The sequence below is a fragment of the Athalia rosae genome, chromosome 4 (genome assembly GCF_917208135.1).
Source record: "Athalia rosae chromosome 4, iyAthRosa1.1, whole genome shotgun sequence".
Taxonomy (NCBI): Eukaryota; Metazoa; Arthropoda; class Insecta; order Hymenoptera; family Athaliidae; genus Athalia; species Athalia rosae.
This window is the reverse complement of record NC_064029.1, coordinates 15,163,846-15,183,320: the sequence shown is the minus strand read 5'-3', so window position 1 is coordinate 15,183,320 and position 19,475 is coordinate 15,163,846. Positions and strand designations below refer to the sequence as shown.

At 43.9% G+C, this 19,475-nt stretch overlaps 1 protein-coding gene across 6 annotated transcripts in view; it reads right to left on the bottom strand.

Moving 5' to 3' along the window:
* LOC105687648 (homeobox protein homothorax) overlaps window positions 1-19,475 on the bottom strand; it is a 303,587-nt gene that overhangs the window by 135,136 nt on the left and 148,976 nt on the right. The window lies entirely within an intron of this gene.

Genomic DNA, 19,475 nt, shown 5'->3' with positions numbered 1-19,475 from the left:
CCTCTCCCAGCTTTTAAAACGTAAAGAGGAAAAAACATTCTCTTTATATTAAAAAAAAAAACAAAAAAAAGGTAAAGAAAAAAAAGAAATCAAAACTCGCGACGAAGTTATAGGTAGCCACGTGACTCGTTACCGAGGAACTGTTTAGTTACACGTATAATATATGTTATACGGCTCAGTTATGGCCGTTTTACTCACTATAATGCACGAAGCTCGCGCGCGGTACACGGGGAGCTCGAAAACAGCCAGCGCTCGCAATTAGTTGAACGTCAGTGATAACGTTCTGTAAATGGTCGGCCGACCGGCCGACGAGTATGGTAATAATGAGCGTGCAATTCGACTCAATTTAAGCAAAGCGTTTTACTCTTATAATCCCACTGTAACGTGTGTTATATTATAGGTGTATACGTAAGGTGGGTATACGGAGAGTTGTGCAAAGCTATGAGCCTGCGAAAGATTTCGTTTGAAAAGTGCCCGGAAATAATTTGAGCATTGTCCTTTTTCCACGCGTGTATAACGAATCGCTGCACGGTTGGAAAGGAGATTTGATTTTCTTCGTAAAATTTCGTTAGGTTTTCTTCGATAAATGAAAAAGAAGGTCGCCGATGTATGTTATACCTGTATACATATATGTATACGGGAGTGATAATTATTTCGCGCATGCACATAATATTTGTACGAAGGTATATACATATAATCGCGCATTCCAACCGGTGGTAGATTCTAATCGCGTGTCTGTTATTGCGCGAGTTGTACACGTGTAATTTTTCTGTCATTTTTTGTTCAGAGATCTGTAAAACTAAATGCACGCGTGACGACGCCCATCACGTGTATACGGTCGGACGTTAAAAACTGCGTGCCATGAGCCGCCCGCATGCAGTACGCGTTATAAAATATGTTACATATACATATATATATATATACCTATGTACATATGTGTATGTATCGCAATAATAACGTCTCTCTCTCGAGAGAGAGAGAGATAATAATCGCGCAATTATACGATAATTAGATAAACCTACGTAGGTATCATTAAAAAGTGGAAAAAAAAAAAAAAATAACAATGCGTAAAATATTTACAATAACAATTGTACGATAAAAAGAAAGAGAACCGTGTTGCAACTCTGTTTTTCGTCTCATCGTCGTCGTATTTCGATGGTACGGAAAATCTGATTTTTGAACTTCCATTCTTTGACGATAGTCGTAATCCCGTTGCGGAGGAAGTGACGGGGGATAACGATTCACACTTATAATAATCCCACGTCTCGGTGGTGCGCGAGAAAGTAGATAAGCAAATTTTCACGTATACGTGATATAATGCGGGGGGGGGGGGGAAATATAGTGCGAAAATGGGGGAGAGACGAAATAGAAAGAGGAAATTGAGAGAGAAAACACACACGCGGGTATAGATAGATGTATCTGCTTTATTTTCGGAAGATATCCCTCCTCGGATGAGGATACACGAGCGGAGGGCGAAAATACTCGCACGGTGTTGGTATAGAAACGGGAAACAGGGAAATAGGGAAAAGGGAAGACCCGGAGAAGAGCCGGGATAAAGGGTAAGCCGCGCAGCGAAGTAATTTCACACGAGAAAAGCAGGGTGTCTGTCTACCCGAGTGTCTTGGTTGGTTGTTCTCCTCTGCAGACCGCATTTCACCTTTTTTTTTTTTTTTTCATTTTTTTCTTTTCGTTTCTTTTTCTTTTTTTCTCGTTTCGTTTCCCTCCCTATTTTTTTCCACGTGAGCGACGGAGGAACCGGGTTACGTATGAATTTCATAACTAATACATAGAACTATATATGAATAAAAAGTGTGTGAAAAATAAAATAATGTGAAAAAGAAAAATATTTATAACGCTGATTACGTAACGACTGTCGTATAACGGGGGTGAAAAAGAAGAGGGATTGTGAATTTTAACAAAAAAAAAGAAAAATACAAAAAAAAAAAAAACCGGTTACTCATCACCCGTGTCATTATGTCTTTGGAAGACCACACTTTCGAATATCTATTTTAACCATCAATTTGGGGAAAATGCCTCGAAGGCAAACACCTAAAAACCCGAAGGGTTCAGCTGTAGCAATAATATCTCTAACGCCCTCGATACGGAGAGGGTACCGGGACCATAATCACACTAATAACAATAGTTTGCAACGAGTTTCGAAGACTCGCGATGCCCTTTTGAAAAAAGCGAAGGTTACGAGCGAGAGTTCAAGAGAATACGATATGTTTCAATTTACTTTTTCTTCGGAGATCCTCGTTGCGGCCAAGCTCGAAGAAAAAAGAGCGACAACGTCCGATACAAAGAACTCGTTATAGATTTTCAAACGATAAAATCTGGTGTCAACTTTATCGCGGCGATGGAAAGCGTTGGAACGAGGCGAGCTACGTTATAATTGGCAAATTGTTTGAAAATTCCTTCCAGCATCTTCATTCAAGAGTTTCCCGCTCGAATCCATTCCTACGAAAATATATATTCATTCCCGGAGCACTAGCGAAGCTATTTCAGAGTCCTTGGAGGCAGGATATACCTGTAGGATCGAGCCCGCGTGGTAGGAGAGATTTATAGCTGTTAGGAGACAGGGTGTAATCATATACATCACCCCATCAGCCCCTAACTCTGATTTACTGTGGGAATTCTCAAAGTCGTTTTACATTTCTCACATATTTTCAAGAATTCTTAACATTCTTACCCCGGCGTTATCCTAATCCCGTATATTCCCAACGCGTATATCTACCGCGTTATCGTCGCCACCCCGATGAAAATAAGAGTGAAAATTAAAATAGGTATAAAACTAAAAATATACGTGTGATAATATCAATTGCGAAAAAAGGTGCATGGGTCATAAGCGAACTAGAGAAAAAAACGAAAAAAAAAATAAGAAAATCAATCGGAAATGCCGAGTAATGATTTGCCGAAACTTTGAGCTCACCACCCAGCTGTGCGTCGTTGGAATATACGCGTTATAAGCGCCAAAGACTCCGGGACTTCGGTGCAGATCGTCGCGCTTGCTTTTCTTATTCTGAGAATATGCGAGAGTTTATTTTCGCAAGAGTTTACACTTTGCACCCAACACACCGCGGTACACGGTGACAGTTATAAATTGAACTGTAATTCACGGGCACGCGTTTCGAGAACGACGCGACGCGACGCCGACCGTCGGCTTGTGTACGTACGCGCGTCCTTCCCCCACCCCAAACGCCCTTTGTAACCCGGGGGTCACCATTCGCGGTATGTGTATTATATTTCAACTGACACGACTCCAATTATTGCTGCCTGCGGTATAAACTACTTTCAACGCTAAACGATTCGCGGACTTTTTTTTTAATACGCCCATCTCCGTACGACCTGCGAAGTATATGATACTACGGTGACATAATTACTCGCCGTCGTCGGTTCGTCGTATTTAAAATAGCGAGACCTTGTTTCGCGTGACGCTGACAAAAATAAATCAAAATTAATCGAGAAAATTCAAAGAGGACGTCGCTTATTTCGGGTTTCATATTTTTTCTCAACAACCCCGTCATAACCGGGGATGGTTACCAGGTGAAAATAAATCAATATAACCCCGCAACGCAACACCCCCGGAAAAAAGTCATGCACGAATTGAGGCGATGAAACATCTAGTCTCGAAAAAGTGACGAACGAGGTATTCTGATTCGCGGGATTACGAACTCTCGTACGGAGTGCAAAGGAAAAGGGTTAAAGGAAAAGAAAAAAACACATGAGAAAAGTAAAAAGCGAAAGAGGCAAAAAAATAGTGGGGAAAAAGAATGGCGGCCGTTGAGGGTCACCCTGTTATTTCACAGTTAGGCTCTTTTGCTCACCCACGCGCCATGCCGTTGCGACGCTTCCACCCATATTATATCTATATCGCGTCCCGTTTCTAAGCGCGGCCACCTAAGTCCCCCGGGAAGCTTTTGTCCTCCGCCTAGCTGTAAGCGACTTCCTGACAGGCCAAGTTTGCACCTGCTCACCACCCGCTCCTACGAACCCTCCCCCCCCCCTCCCCCCTCCCGATCCCCGCACACTCATCCTACTATACCTATATTATACATGACTCGATCTACTTTTCTACGGACCTCTTCCCGATCGAGCTTCTTCGCATCGCTCGACCGAGACACCGACGCACTTACGTTTATTAACTCGTATCTATAGCACACGTGCCCCACCAAGCCCCCTCTGCCCACACGTCAAAAATTTCTCTTCTTTTTTCTCACTCTTCGTGTTTTTTTTTTTTTTTTTTATTTTTTTATTTCGCGAAAGAGTATAAGTTATTTTTACAAGATAAATTCCGAGATACGTATACTTAGGTACACCGAAGTTTACATTTTATACGTATGAAGGGAAGTTATGAGATGATATTGAACTCTTTTGTTACAGAGTACCTACACGTGTGTAAATTCGTTAAGAATTTTTAATGTCCGTTCGAGAAGGAAATATATGTATATATATATATATATATAGAATTCGTCGAGTGATAGGCATCAAAAAATGTAAGGTGCTAATATACAAAGCAGCAAGGTGCTCCAGAGGCGGTTGAGGTATATCTGTGTGTGCGTGCGTGTGTAATCCGGTAATGCAGGTAGGTACACATAAAACCTCGTCTACAGAGAACGGACTTCAACTTCCTCCATAAAACGCAAATTCACAATTAGCACTTTTCAGTCATTAAAGCTTGAATTCACCTGGGGATCTCGTTATACTGTACATTACCGGTGTATATGTATATATATATATATATACGGAACGATTATCATGATTATATTATAGTACCCCATCCACGGTATACCCGACCGTCGGCGCGTTATGAGAAACTTTCGTTAAATATGTACCCGTTTTGTATTATACATCTTTTACTTTGCCGTACATATCGCAGGCGGTAACTGCAGTTTAAGACATAATATAACCGAACGGCAGTGGTATTAATCTATAAATAAAACCATCATTCTACGTATAAATGAATCACTTCGTACTCTCCTACGATATTCAAGCGTATTCTGGAGCAGAAATAATTTTTCTAAAACGAACGTTTCACCGGTAAACAACCGATGCCAGCAATACGATCGATTTTTCGCATCGTCGAATTCGGAGAGAGGAGAAAAAAATAGGAAAAAAACGGAAAATTCGTCGAGGGCAAAGGGTGGAGGTGAGAGAGAGGTGCGCAGTTGGGGAGACAGAAAGAGGAACGTCGGGAGGTTAAGGGCGACACGGGGTCGTTGGAAGTGGGAGGGAAAAAAAAACAATGAAGAAAGAAAAAAAGAAGAAAGAAAGCTGTAGAAAAGAGGAGAAGAGAAAAGGGGCGATTCGGCATTGTACCACTAATTAAAGCTCGCACGCGCGTGTCACGAGTCACGACACGGTGACGTCATTCCCGTGGACTCCTCTCCTCTCCTCTCCTCTCCTCTCCGTTCCGTTTCCCTCCCTTTTTCATTCCGCGTTCCTCCGTCTTTCTCTTCCTCTTTATTATCTTTCGATTTCTCTTTCGCTCGCTCCGTTCCCCTGAAACGTCGCCATCTCATTCCTCCTCGTCTTCGCTCCTCGTCGTCCTCCTCACTTCGATTCCCCTCCGACGCTTCGCGTCCCTCCCACCTCTGCGATCCGGTGACGCGCCGCCATTAATCTAACCAACCTCTCCGTATATATACGTGAATACATATGTATACATATGTACATGTGTATGTATATGTGAACGCGTGCGTGTATTTACATATGTACACACGAGCGAGGAACATTCCTGCGATGCATTTCCAAGCGACGTTGATGCTGATGTTGATGCCGATCCCCCAAAGCCATCAAAAAAAATGAAATGAAATCGTCCCGGTGTACAAGACGCCGCGAGAATATCGCGCCGCATCGCAGGAATTCGAAAAAGAGAAATGGAAAAAAAATAGAAAAATCTACGAGCGAGTAGAGAGAGAGAGAGAGAGAGAGAAAGAAATAAAAAAAAATAAAATGGTAAACGAATCCGAGAATAGCTTCTTGATTCATAGCTGGCACGTCGTGTGAGAAAATTTCGAGCGTTTACGGAGTGACCGTATGAGCCCTGATGTACCTACGCGTCACGAATCGAGAATCATATAATTCGAAAAGATAAGATTTCAGAAATTTCCGAGTCTCTTGAACCGAGTAAAATGCATGCCGGAGGATTCACGCGCCGCGAGATTTACTTTTATCAGAGGTGATTCCGAAACCGAGATTTAATTATTTTCTGTCTTTTAATTTTATTTCGTCGTACATTCGGCGGAGCGCGCGGGCCATTATACAATACCGTAGGAAGTTGACTCTGAGTTCGGTTGAGAAGATCGCGTCGTCGCGCGGTGTAATATATTCTTTCTATAAATTTGTGTAAGTGTGTACGCATGTATACGTATTATATGATAGAGTGTGATAGGCGAGATTTAAAATGTTGGGGCAGGTCGCGGCGACTAAATGATGATAAACTATCTCGTACGTCGGGCCAACTATAGACTGACCCAACGGAGCTGAACAGCCGCGGCTGAATTACAGCTGGGAAAAATAAATGACCCTCTTCAAAACAAGTTGGTATAGAAGTTTACGAGTTGTACGAACAACTACTATACTCGCTAAGAACGACTCGTCGACCGACCGACGACTGTAACGTCCCCGCTCGGGGGTACGCGACGTGCGGTGAAAAGTCAAAAAAAAAAAAAGAGAGAGAGAGAAAAAGAAGAAGAAAAAAGAAAATCAAAAATAAGTCGGGACGAGAAATGAAGAGAGAGGAGGAGGATGAGGAGAAAAAGGAGAAGCGAAACACTCTTCACGCAAGCACATTTCCTACACTAGAGATACGACGTCTCGTCATATAGTATTGTATACATATACGTACGCGTAGCCCCTGCATCGGGAATCTTAACGAACTTTTACCGACGTCTGACGGTCTCGGTCCGACTGACCCAACAACCGAGCAAAGACTGTCATGGTCTAACAACCCGTAATCGACGATCGTAAGGGTCTTTGTACCTTTCCACGTCTTGGATTACGCGTATACAGCGCTTTGAACTTTGTCTGACGACTCGCGACCCTCCGCAACCCCCGAGTGGGAGACAAACGGAGAAAAATAAAAAATCGAGAATAACGTCAACGTCAAAAGGCTGGAATTTTCAAACGCCGGAAGTCTCTCTGCTACGCAACACAACTGGTACAGCTGTAATCTTCAGATTTTTGTACGTATACGTATCTTTTTTTTCTTCAACGACGTGTACTTGACCAATAGCGAGATAGATAATTATATCGCGTGTTTTATAAGAGTCGGAAAAACCTGTGAAGTACGATGTCACCCTTGGGGTATACGTTACACGGGTGGTAGTCGGCAAACGAACACGACGTAACGTAGATACGATAAGAGAAATATATGGGACTTGCGACTCGTTTCGCTGATATCGCCTATCGACGACTTCTATACGCTGGAGTAGACGCGATCCGGTCGTATAAATATCAACGGGGGGTACATAGGTGAACCGCGTGTCGCTTTTCATTCACTTTACGAATTCCGCAGGTATGTATATACGCGTATAGGTATACGTGGTCAAAAATCATTTCGTTCCCACACGACATCGAATTAATCTTTGTAAAATCTGCTCGGCGATTTCGACTACCGATTACGCATTTATCGGATCCTGTAACGTCGGGTGAACCGTTCCCACAGGTCCGTATCGCATCACGAGTGTCTCTGCGTACATCGGATTATATGTATGTATACGGTGTGTTTGAATTCTGCGCTTCCTACCACCTAGCGACGTCGCCCCTTCTCGTGCTGCCAACTCACGGTTTACACGATAACTGTTCGACGTCAGCTATAAGCGAGAACGCGCCGCATCGCGGTGCCGGAGAGTACCGAATTTTCTCCTCTCCTCTCCGCACACCTGATCCTCCTCCTCCTCCTCCTCCTCTCTTCCCTCATCGACGTTCCTCATTTTCTTTTTATACACAATTTTCCTTCTTCTTTTTTTTCTTCATGAATACTGTTCTTTTTTTTTCTTTTTTCGCTCTTTTATCTCGTTTCGCCCACGCCGCCACGGTAGAATGGTTCCGCTTCGCGAGCCGCTCCACGGCGAACACCGCGAGACGTGAAAATAAAGAATCATTGCGACGATGAAAAAAAAAGGATTGCAAGAAAAAAAAAAACAGATCCTCCGCATAAAACTGAGACCTTTTTTTTTTACAAGTTAATTACATCGTTAGGTCTTCGATGGCCATTAATTAACCGCGAGTCGATATCTCACAATTACATTATACACGTTGAACCGATGTAACGAATATATATATATCATTTTTGTTACGCACTCTCTTCGATGGGAACGTTAAAAAAAAAAGCAAAAAAAAAAAAAAGCAAAAATACCGTACAACGAAACGAGATGAAACAACGAGAAAATTTGAATAATCAATGAAGGAAGAGGAGAGGGCGAAAAAAAAAAAAAAATTCCGCAATAACATCGAGAGCATATATAACGTATAATAAAACGCGTTTTGGATCGTCCGTAAGAAAAAAAAAAAAACGGTCACAGGTTTGTACTGGGTCGGGTCGAATCGGGGCCCTTTGCGGCGGGCTGGCCGTGCTGTCAGATTGTCAAAGAGAATTAATACGGGCCGTAAAAAATTGTGCTTCGAGTTTCTATCGAGCGAGTTTATCGAATGTACTTTATACGTGATACATGTATACATATATATACACACACCTGTACACAGATTCTGTGAAGGGTAGATGTATAGGTGCACGTAGTGTATGAAATTCACATATGCATGAAAGTGAAACCCCCCGTTCGCGGCCGTAATAAGGGAGCGCGCGTGTAATTCACTAATACCGATATAACCGTTTCTATATAACCGATTCATGAAGTTCACGTCCATCGCTCTCCTCTCTCCTCTCCTCTTCTCTTCTCTTCTCCGTATATAATAACGCCGGCTACCTACCTACTCGAGTATTACACATGCGCCGTGTGCTTGACACGCGAACACCTGTACACCGCAGGTGAATATACTCACACGGACGTTTAAATATGTAAGAGAAAAGAGAAATAAAAAAAAAAAAAGAAAGAAGGAAAAATGAAGAAAATAAATCAAAAAAAAACTCGCACACGTACAACGTGTCTGAAAAAATGCAACCGCAATAAGGAATATACGAACGTCGGCAAATCGCACACGATTTGCATGTATCGCGAGCTTCGGCAGATTAATTTATACCGCGAGTCAAGCTTTATGTGGTAAAGCTTGTGTCGAAACGCAACCGCAGAAGGATAAACGCAATTTATTAAATCAACGCTAATAAGATCAACGACGAGTAACTTTGAAAAATCGATAAATACAAAGGGTGAGAAAGATGTTCGCGAGAACCGCGAGGTCGAAATTTTTCGTTCTCCTTTATGCGTCGATTTTTCTCGTCTATTTCCCATTGCTTTTCGTTATCCATAGCTACAAAGGTTTCCTCTACGCACCGCATAGATATCCGGCCGTTTATTCCTTCCCTATTTTCCTCGTGACACTGCACGGCCAACTTTCTGGATTTCAGGACAATTCGGTAAATTGCATCGCTACGGGCCGCCGCTGGTGTACATCCACTGTGGGGAAAGACAAAGACCTGACATCGGGTCTCGAGACTCCTCGAGGTACCAGTCATTTTTCCGGATCAACGAATTCCGCCCTCGAGCAAACTTTATTGATCAACGACGTCTACTCGGCGGACAGGGAGAGTGAAAATTTATCGCGGAACTGGGTCAAGGTTTTCAAAGATGGGATGAAAATTTGAAAAAAAAAAAAAACAACAAAAAAACGAACAACAGTCGACCGGCGATCGCCTCGTTCTCCTCTAATAAAAGTAGTCGAATAAGAGCGATAGAAAATTTACCTACATCCGTCCGACGTGCACGTCTATAGGGTTGTTCGGCGAAGGGTAGAGGGATTGGTTACGGGAATGCGATTGGTTTGCCACGGTCGCCATTCAGTGGCAAGCGTCCCTTTCGAGACTAGGAGGGATGCTGCGCGGCGTCTGCGCCTTCCCGTCTATATATAAACCATCTCGGCGTTAACCGTTCCCCTCCACCGGGGAGTAGAAATATCATCTCAACCCTCGCAACTCTCGATTCCTCCTACCCTCCGACCTTACCCGCCCCTACGTCTCGGCAAACGGCAAACGCCGACGCAGCTTTTGACGGACGTCGCGACGCCCCTACGTCACTTTTATCGTCGATGCGCCGCGGTATGCGCTCCGAAAAAAATCACTTTTCTCTTCTTCTCTAAATTTTACTCTTTCTCGTCACCCGATTCTCGCCATCTACGGTCTGCGAACATTCGTTAAAGACTCGACCGCGCGACGGAGACAATGTTCGAACTGTTGAGAAGAGAATGTTTGTTTTTTCACCCCCTTTTTAGCACGTTTACAAGTTCGGGGGATGAGTAGACGAGATGGAACGTCACATATCAATATCGCGAACGACATAAATACCGAAGTTCTTCCTCCCCGTACCGAAGCTATACGAGGTAGGCAGGGGTCTCGCACCGACGAGGAAGTCTGGGCTATACTTACGCTTATTTACGACGCCGTTTCGCGTAATGTTTCAGTTGGGGTAGGTCAGAGTAGCTCGGGAGGCTCGCAGCTCGATATGTTTATGACAGTAACCCCGTGGAGAGGGGTTGATGGCTTTGAAACAGAGTTGAAGTACCTTGTACTCGGCGTAACAGATTTTCCGTCAATTTTTTTCCCTTTTCCCCATTTCGCAATTCTCGTGATCGATAAAATCGATCGGGAGGATGGAAAAGTAAACGAGACGACATCGTCGGAATTAGAGAAGATCTTAGGCTGTTCGTTAAGTGCGAAGATCCGGTGAGTGGGGCGAAAATAAAAATTTTCGTTCCACCTGGAAAATTTGTATAAACGTTAACGGCGAGATAAGATGAACGATGATATTTCTACACGTGTGTGTAATTGTTGTCGGGGAGTGGGGGGGGGGGGGGGGGGGGGGGAAGTGCGCCGGCAAATGGAAACGGAAAAAGGGGGAGTATCCGCCATTGTGTTGATAAGAATTAGGTATCGTCGTATGAAGACACGAGTTGATGCGAGCGAGGGCGTGGCGAAAATTATAAACGTTTGTTTGACATAGTTTCTTTTTTTTTTTTTTTTTTTTTTTTCTCTCTGTCCGTTCCTTGTTATTTAGCTTTTCAGTTTTCTCAAGGTTTCGTTTTTCCCATTGCTACACTCGTCGTTAATTCAACCTCACTTTACCCCGTCACTCGACTCGTTTATACACACATCCGGTAAGATGGTAATATTATCATCGTTGCATTATGAGGCCACCCCAAGATTTCCATTAACTCATCCTGCTGCTATTCAATTGTAATTCTAACATCTCATTAAACCCCATTATATCATTGAACTTCAAAAGCTGCACGATGTTACGCGGGACGATGTGTTTCAAAGTCTTTCGGTCACCCCGAACGATGCGGAATGAAACAATTCACTATCTCCTGTGAAACTTCTTCCCGCGTGCGTTTCTTTCCTTTCCATTTTTTTTTGTTGTTTTGTTTTGTTTTTTTTCTGGTTTTTTTTTCTGTTTTTTTTTTCTGCATGCGGAGATGCATTACAATGCGGAGCTATTGTACTCATTGTATATATTATATATTGTGCCGTTACCCTTGTATTTTATACTCGCAAGTATAATACAAACCTCATCCGTAACTACCCGCGAACTTAAGGGGAGAGTAACATGTATATTTATAATTTATCGAGGATACCGATCTGGAAACTAAAAACGCCGAGCCAAGGCTGAATCCTATGGGAGCAGTGACTTGCACGCTCTTCGGACTCGTTCGCCGTTGCGTCTTAAAAGTTTTTCATTTTTCATTCCGAAACTGCAGCGCCCGTCATCGCAGCGATACAACGTGCACAATTTGCGCTCTCTCTCGAAGGATCGAAGGATATCCGAAATTTTTGCCACCCCATTCTCCGGTTGATGATCGTGAAAAATTGTTGGCTAATTTTTGTCAGAGTAACGGCGATGCGTAGCAACAGCGGCAGCGGTAGCGGTAACGTTACGTCAGGTCGCGTTATGGACCACCTGTATGACTCGACCCTGAACTACGACTGAAACTGAAACCTCCTTCCCTTCCTTTACCACCGTTTCACCGAACGATACGACACAAATTCAACGGTGAGAAATCCATACGACCGCAAACTACTTGACCTTTACAAAAGCTCGAATTCCAGATTCGTCATGGCAGAAGAATGTTCATCCTCATAACGACAGGTTACACGGCGAACGAATACACCGCATTCTAATCGGAAATACCTTCTCGAGTCTCCGAATGGCGGTAATGAAAGAAAAAAAAAACCATAATCGACGAGGTCGCGTATTATTTTTTTTTTATTTTTTTTTTTTTTCTCTTCAGCGAAAGGTTCAAGGTCGCTAGTATCCGGATCCTTTGAGATGGTGTTGATGAATTTTTGAGAAGTTGCGGGGATCCGGGGAAACGTTTACGGCGTTATACGACCATACAGAATGAGGATTACGGTCCGCGCGGGGTACCTCGAGGAGGATACAGGAAACGAGGTGAGCTCGAGGGGCGGAGGGGGAGGGGAAACGGCGGTAGACGGAAGAGGGAGGTCGAGGGTGTTCCTTGGCTTGGCTTGCCTTGCCTCGGTTCGTTTCGCTTCGCTTCCGAGGAATCGATACGCGCCAGTTGAAGCTCAGCGCCACCACCCGCGCCTTCCGCTCTACGTCATTGGACCCTAGGACCAACCCCTGGCAACCCCTACAAAACACCCATATCCAACCGTCGTTATATCGCGACTCTCGTAACGCGCGCCGTCCATACGCCGCGTTGCGCGAAAATTTCTCATCCGAAATCTACCGCCGATTTCGATTTGATGGGTGTTTTTTTGGGAAAAAAATAAATTCTTCCACCGAAATACGGAGAGAGAGAGACGGGAAGGGAGAAAAATAATTCTGGGTACGCGGGTTTTGTTTCTCCTGATTTTCATTCCCTCCTTTCAACGCCGCGTTTTTCTATATTGCGAACTTTTATGAATGTCGGTTTGCAAGCCGACCTCAAGCTTAGCTTTAAAGTGAAGCTCGTCGTTTCAGTGCACGTATACGTATATATACGTATATATATACATAATACATCGTAACGCGTTATAAGGAGGAGGTGACAGGGAAGGAATATAATTTTCTCACCAGGCAATTTTAGGATGTCACACCGAATTAACTTCTGACAAGTCTTAATGCTAACGTTATATTCAAGCACGGAAAGACCGTCAGACTATTGTCAAGACGATGTCTCCCGCGAGGCATATTATAACCGGGTGCGGGATAAGGAATTTGAATTTTTTCCAAATTTAAAGCAACGCTTTCACTTTCATTTTTCCATTCCCGTTTCGTTGTACCTCTTGTTTTTTTTTTTTTCATTTTTTTTTTTTCCGTTTCTTCATCCTTCTTACATCGCACTCCCTCGCAATGTTCTCGACAAAATTCACTTCGTTTTTTATTTACGACTTTCACTTTTCAACCACATTCATTACTAAACACACATCTGATATGTTGCGGGGTCGGCAAGAAAACGGCGGCCGCGGCGGCGGCGGTCTAAAAAGCGAGAATTATATGTGCCTTAAAACGTAAAACCTGATGCGATACCGGATTAGATCGTCTCGTAGTAGATAGAACCGTATATCAATGAGTTACCCGCTTTTTCCAAATCGGAGTAGTCAATTAAAACAGTAAACTATTAACACGTTCCGTGTCGTTATCTACGTTGTAACATCGGCTAAAACGAAAAATTTGCATAACGCACTAGACCAGTCCGTTCCTAATATATAAGATCTAGGATATGTGTGTGTATAGTATTATATACGACACGTACGAGGAACGATATTCGACCGGTAGGTTATAATTGTATAAAATTAACCAACTTATACGGGAATCGTATAATACGCTACTCCGGCCCTATAATTAGCTGAAGATCAATGCACGTTATGTCACACCTATTAAACGTCCGTCGATAATCGATTCGAACTACATTAACCACTGGACACCTACTAAAAAGGAGATGACGATCTGGAAATATCCGATCGCCACTGAAATCGGTCGTCGTAACCAACGAACCAAAAAGTATTCCATGGTCATAATCGGATTCAGGATATTCATCGCTTCTGCTAACAAGCCGTTCAATTTTTTTCTCATCCTTTCAACGATTTCCGATTAAAATCGTTTCGAGCGTAAATTTATCGTGAACATCGATGAACCTCTACCGAAATGCGGCGATAAGCAGTGCCAAAATCTCAGCGAATCTTTCCATTCAAATTTTACTCTACCTCTCGGCAAAACGATCGTAGAAATAATGTTCAACTTCGCGCACACCTTTCCTCCGATCCCCTCATTTTCACATTTTATTATCAATCGAAAAATGAAAATATCCAATAAAAAAAAATCGAATAATGAATAATTGATTCTGTATAGTCAGAAAGAATACTATGAGCGTGTAACGTGATTTTCAGCCGATTGATAGAAAACCGTAACAGGTACGAAAAAATGAGGATGTTTGCGAGATGATTAGCACGGGGCGTGATACACGGTGTATGAAAAATTAATTTGAGTGACGTTCGTGCGGGCCCGGCGTGTACTCTGAAACCGGACAATGAAAACTGCTCGAGTTGTTCGTGACGTGTCGAAGCCACGGCGTTTCAAGAATGTTTTTTTTTTTTTTCTTTTTTTCGTTTCACGCTTTTATAAATCAGGGCGTGAATTGGACGACTCGTAACGCGCCTACGCGTTATTCTCGATAATCTTGTTACACGAAACTCGAACACGATCGATCGCGATCACTTTTCCGCGCACACTAGAGTAAATTTACGTCGTCCAGTAGTTAAAAAATAATTATTCAACGACGGAACGAATGGACGATAGAGAGAGAAAGAATGTTTTTATTTTTTATTTTTTGCTAAACCTCGATTAAAAGACGGTCCTTCGGGGACTAATTCTGGGGGTCGAGAAGGCGACGGAACAAAGTGGAATGAGGGGGGGGGGGGGGGGGGGGGGGGAATTGACGAAGGTAAAGTTGGCGCAAACGTTATTATACAGTTTAAACAGCGCTCCACTCATTAAAATCTGTTTACCCTGGGATATAGTATAGTTCGGTAGTCGCGGCGGACCTGCAACCCCTCTCTTTCCCCGTAGATGGTTTTCGCGTCGACGATGCCGCCGGTGGTGCTTTTGCCTACCCGAGTCAGCCGTCCCCCGCCACCCTCCCCCCCCCTCCCGCGCCCCTTGAACACCAGCAACACCAGCAGCTTTTCTCCCTCGGTTACGTCCCCAGGTCCCCGAGGGACATCGTTAACACGGTTATCGCATAACTTTGGTCATTTCGTGACGAAGATTGACTCCATCATTTGCGGAGGGTGGAAAGAGAAGAGAAAGAAAAAAAAAAAAAAAAAAAAACAAGAAGAAGAAAAAGAAAAAAAGACAAGATATATTTATAGATTATACTCGAATTACCGGACGTTCCATATATATATATACTGCGAATATAAGTGGGCTGTCTCGTGGAGATTTTTTTACGTTCTGCAAACGTATATAATAGGGGGTGTGTAAATTATTTTTCCATCTATGAAACGTACTTTCATTTCGTCTTCCCATTAAGCGAGGGTTACGGGCGTAAAAAGCTCGGAGACTCGTCGCCGACGAAGTTAAGATCCCATGTAGTTTTTTCCGTCTGTTTCTCCCCCCCCCCCCCCCTCCACACCCCCTCTCTCCCCCCCTGGATTCTTTTTGCCGCAAAGCCAGAAAATTCCCAGCAAATTGAACTCGGGGCAGACCGAAGCGAAAATATCGTCCCGACGCAGCGTCCGCGGCTGGAGAGAAGCAGAAGCCCAGAATCAGCGGGAGATCCCGATCGGTCTCAGCGGAGGAAGAGGAGCGAACCGCTTACCGTGACGAATCGTTAATGGCGATATATATATATATATATATATGCATTCGGTATTATATTTGGCAATCGAATTTTAAATCTCGCTATTCGAGAATTCGCGAAACTAAAAAAGAAATTCGCTCTACCTTTTTGTCGCTACCCACACCGAACCCTCCGTGTACAGTATTTCGTAGCGGTGGTACGCGAAGCGGAGTTAACTTACATAAATCGATTGAATCTATAAAAGGACATAAAACACGATCGTCGCTGAGTTATTCGAGCGATACAGCGAATGATTTTCATCCCCGTAACAATTTGCCTCGCGCGATATATAAATCGGTGCAGTGTACAGTTTAAACAAACAAAGGAATTTATTCGAACCGACGATGACGATAATGACGACGACGACGATGATGATGATGATGATCTCGATTAAAGCGGTCGGGATCAGAGACCGTTGGAATTACTCGATCCCCTTGGTCGGTTGGTCGGTCTGGGACAAAAGATCCGACGATTACGGGGAAGGTATAACGCAGCTAGATACGTGTATACACACGTGTATATATATATATATATATATATACAAGTGCAGGTTACATGCATACGCGCATACCTTTCGGTATATGCGCGATTCTTGCTCGGCTTCGATTGTCCAATAGCAAGAACGGCGATAAATCATTCCGGTAGTAGGATAGGTATGTACGCCGGGAGATAACCGGGACACCCTCTCCGCGTCGTACGTAATATACATATACATATACATATACACACATAGAAGGAAAAGATGGAATATGAAGCCCCGTGGTCGCACCTGCGACTGGCTTCCCTCGAGCGAGGGGCTCGGGCCCGCAGCAAGGTGGGTATAGAGTTAGGGCAGGCGGGCAAGGATTACCGACGCTAAGAGGCAGGCGCGGGGCTTCGCGCCTCATCGTCTGGAAAATGGCTTACCGCTTACATTTAGGTACCGGAATAACCTTACCCGTCCGACACCCCCTCTCCTCCCTTATTCGTCCCCGCGAAATATAATGTACATTTATTATAATCCTCCTCGCGAATTTTATTATTATTAATAATTTATTTATTATTATCGTTGAGCGCGATGAAAACCGTTAACGTTAAGTTAGACAACTTTTGAAAACTCTCGATAAAAATAGAGAGCAAATAATTATTCATTAATTTTCAGTAGATTTCCACGTAGCCTTTATTTGAATATTTAATTCCGTACGCGATATTTCACGTCCCGCGAAACACACAGAGTCGCGGCAGGACTATAGATCGCGCACCCTATTACGTAATATCCGAGGCAACAGGACATCCTTTGATTATACGAGGGTATCCTGAGGACAAGATTTATGCACGGTATTATATAGTGGGGTCGTTCGACGAGTGGCGGAAGTGCGGGATGCTGGTCGTCGCGACGCTTTACTTCGCTTCGCTATATATACAGTATACGTATAAGCAAAAAGTCAGATATCCCACAGTGGGAAGTTTCACGGTGCGGAACTTCTCGAGTCGACGTAGATAAAAAAAAAAAAAAAAAACAGAAGGATAGTTTCATTTTTCAATTCTCAGACGATGTATGTATATATAGACGCGATTAGGTGTGCGCGTATCCTCGTCGCGTTTAAAATATTTCTCCTTGAAACGAGGGAAAAAAAAAATTTGGAAAAAATGATAGAAAAAAACAAAAAAAAAATGAAAAAAAAAAAATGAAAAAAGAGATAGCGGAGCGCGAGATCGTATCGGTTTCCTACACCCACATCGGTCGCGGAGTATCGAAGAGCGTGGTGTCCGAGTGTAAGTTAACCGGACGGTGAGCGTACGTTGGCTACTGCACACCTCGTAACCTCGAGTGTATTGCATTCCCGAACGTATATCGCGTGACTACGGCCAATCAGCAAAAAAGAAAAATGTGTTTTTATACATTTTTTATATACCGCTTTTTTTTTTCGGACCGAAATCAGCGCGCCGCGAGTCGTGTCGGTGTATCAACGTTGCGGTGGCGATCGCCACGTTGGGTGTTGCTGCTATCGCTGCCAGCGGCGTACGAGACGGTCCTTTTCGAACGAGTGTAACTATCTAATTAGTATCTCTGCTGCGGGAAGTTCATTTGGCCCGTGCTTTTCCAATGGCGATGTGGTAAACGTATTGTACAAAAATACGGTGGTAGGTAACACGCGCGTTCCGACGCGAAAACCGCAATGCTTTTACACGCGTAATATTAAACAGCCGTAAGCCTCACAACTCGCGAACGCGACGACCTAATCATCCGCTAATAATATACACGTCGTACACGACAAATAAATACATAATTTTATCTTCCCGAGATATATATATATCGAGTCTCGATACGGAGGAGGATCATCATTATTATTATCCCAAGTCTTGTCGTCGAGAGCGAATTACACGTACGACGTATAAAATTGGTTCTCCTCTTATATAATACTCCTCTTATATATGGAGACCGTTATGATATGCAGATGTGAGATGACTCGGTGAACGCGGTAGATTTAAACCATAGCTGGGCTCGCGCGGTCTACGTATGAAATTCTTTGATTAGGCACCGTTCGTGAACGGGCGCGTTCGCTATTACATCCTACTTGTAAGAAAAAGACCGACCAACCGCCGCGCCGGTATATGGTACATACATATAATATATAATACCGTACCGTACTCGTGTACAGCCGTTCGCAGATAAGGATCTCTCTTCTCTCTGTTCTCTCGGCTTCGAACCCGCGAGTGGGAATAACAACGGGACACCGCGGCGCGGAGCGCGGCGAGCGCAGATAATATGCAAATATTTTGTTATCTCATTTTATATACCTGAACTGTATGGGCGCGCGTTTTATCCACCCCCTCGTTATACAACCCCATCCCCCATCCCCCGTCCCCATCCCCCCGTCACACGCTCGCGATGCGAAATTCCTCGTCGTTTTTGAAAACTTTCGAAATTTCGCCACTTTGCTGCGAGGGAAAGCTCGCGCGATTTCCCCCCCCCCCCCCCCCCTCCACCCCGCGTTCAAATGCAATTTTTTTCAACGGGTACCCATTTTGTAGATCGCTACGGTTGTGCGGTAGGAGTAAGGAAGCCGCACGATAGTTTTGACCGCCTCCTCCTTCTAAAGTAGCATCAGAAGCATCAGCAGCTTCTGCTTCTTCTTCTTCTTCTTCTTCTTCTTCTTCTTCTTCCATAGGGTCCACCGCGCGATCCTCGCTGGATAACAGTTATTAAGCCTCTTTTATAATACGCGTGTTCTTAACTCCGCGTATACAGAAGGGGGTGGGTGGGGGGGGATCTCGACCCTAGAGGTACACCTGCACACACATAGAGTCAGCTCGGTTCTTCGCGCTCTTTCAAATACATTATACATATATGTATATACCTGTGTATAATACGCGTTCTCGTAAGAAAATCCGTGGTCTGCAGGTAGGTAGCTCGCTCGCTCCTATCCGTAGATATATTATAATGTGGGTATACCGCCGGTATCATGAAAATGTATATACATATATACAGGTGTGTGGATTTCTCCGCGATGCACTGGCGAGGCCAGGGGAGCGTGTAT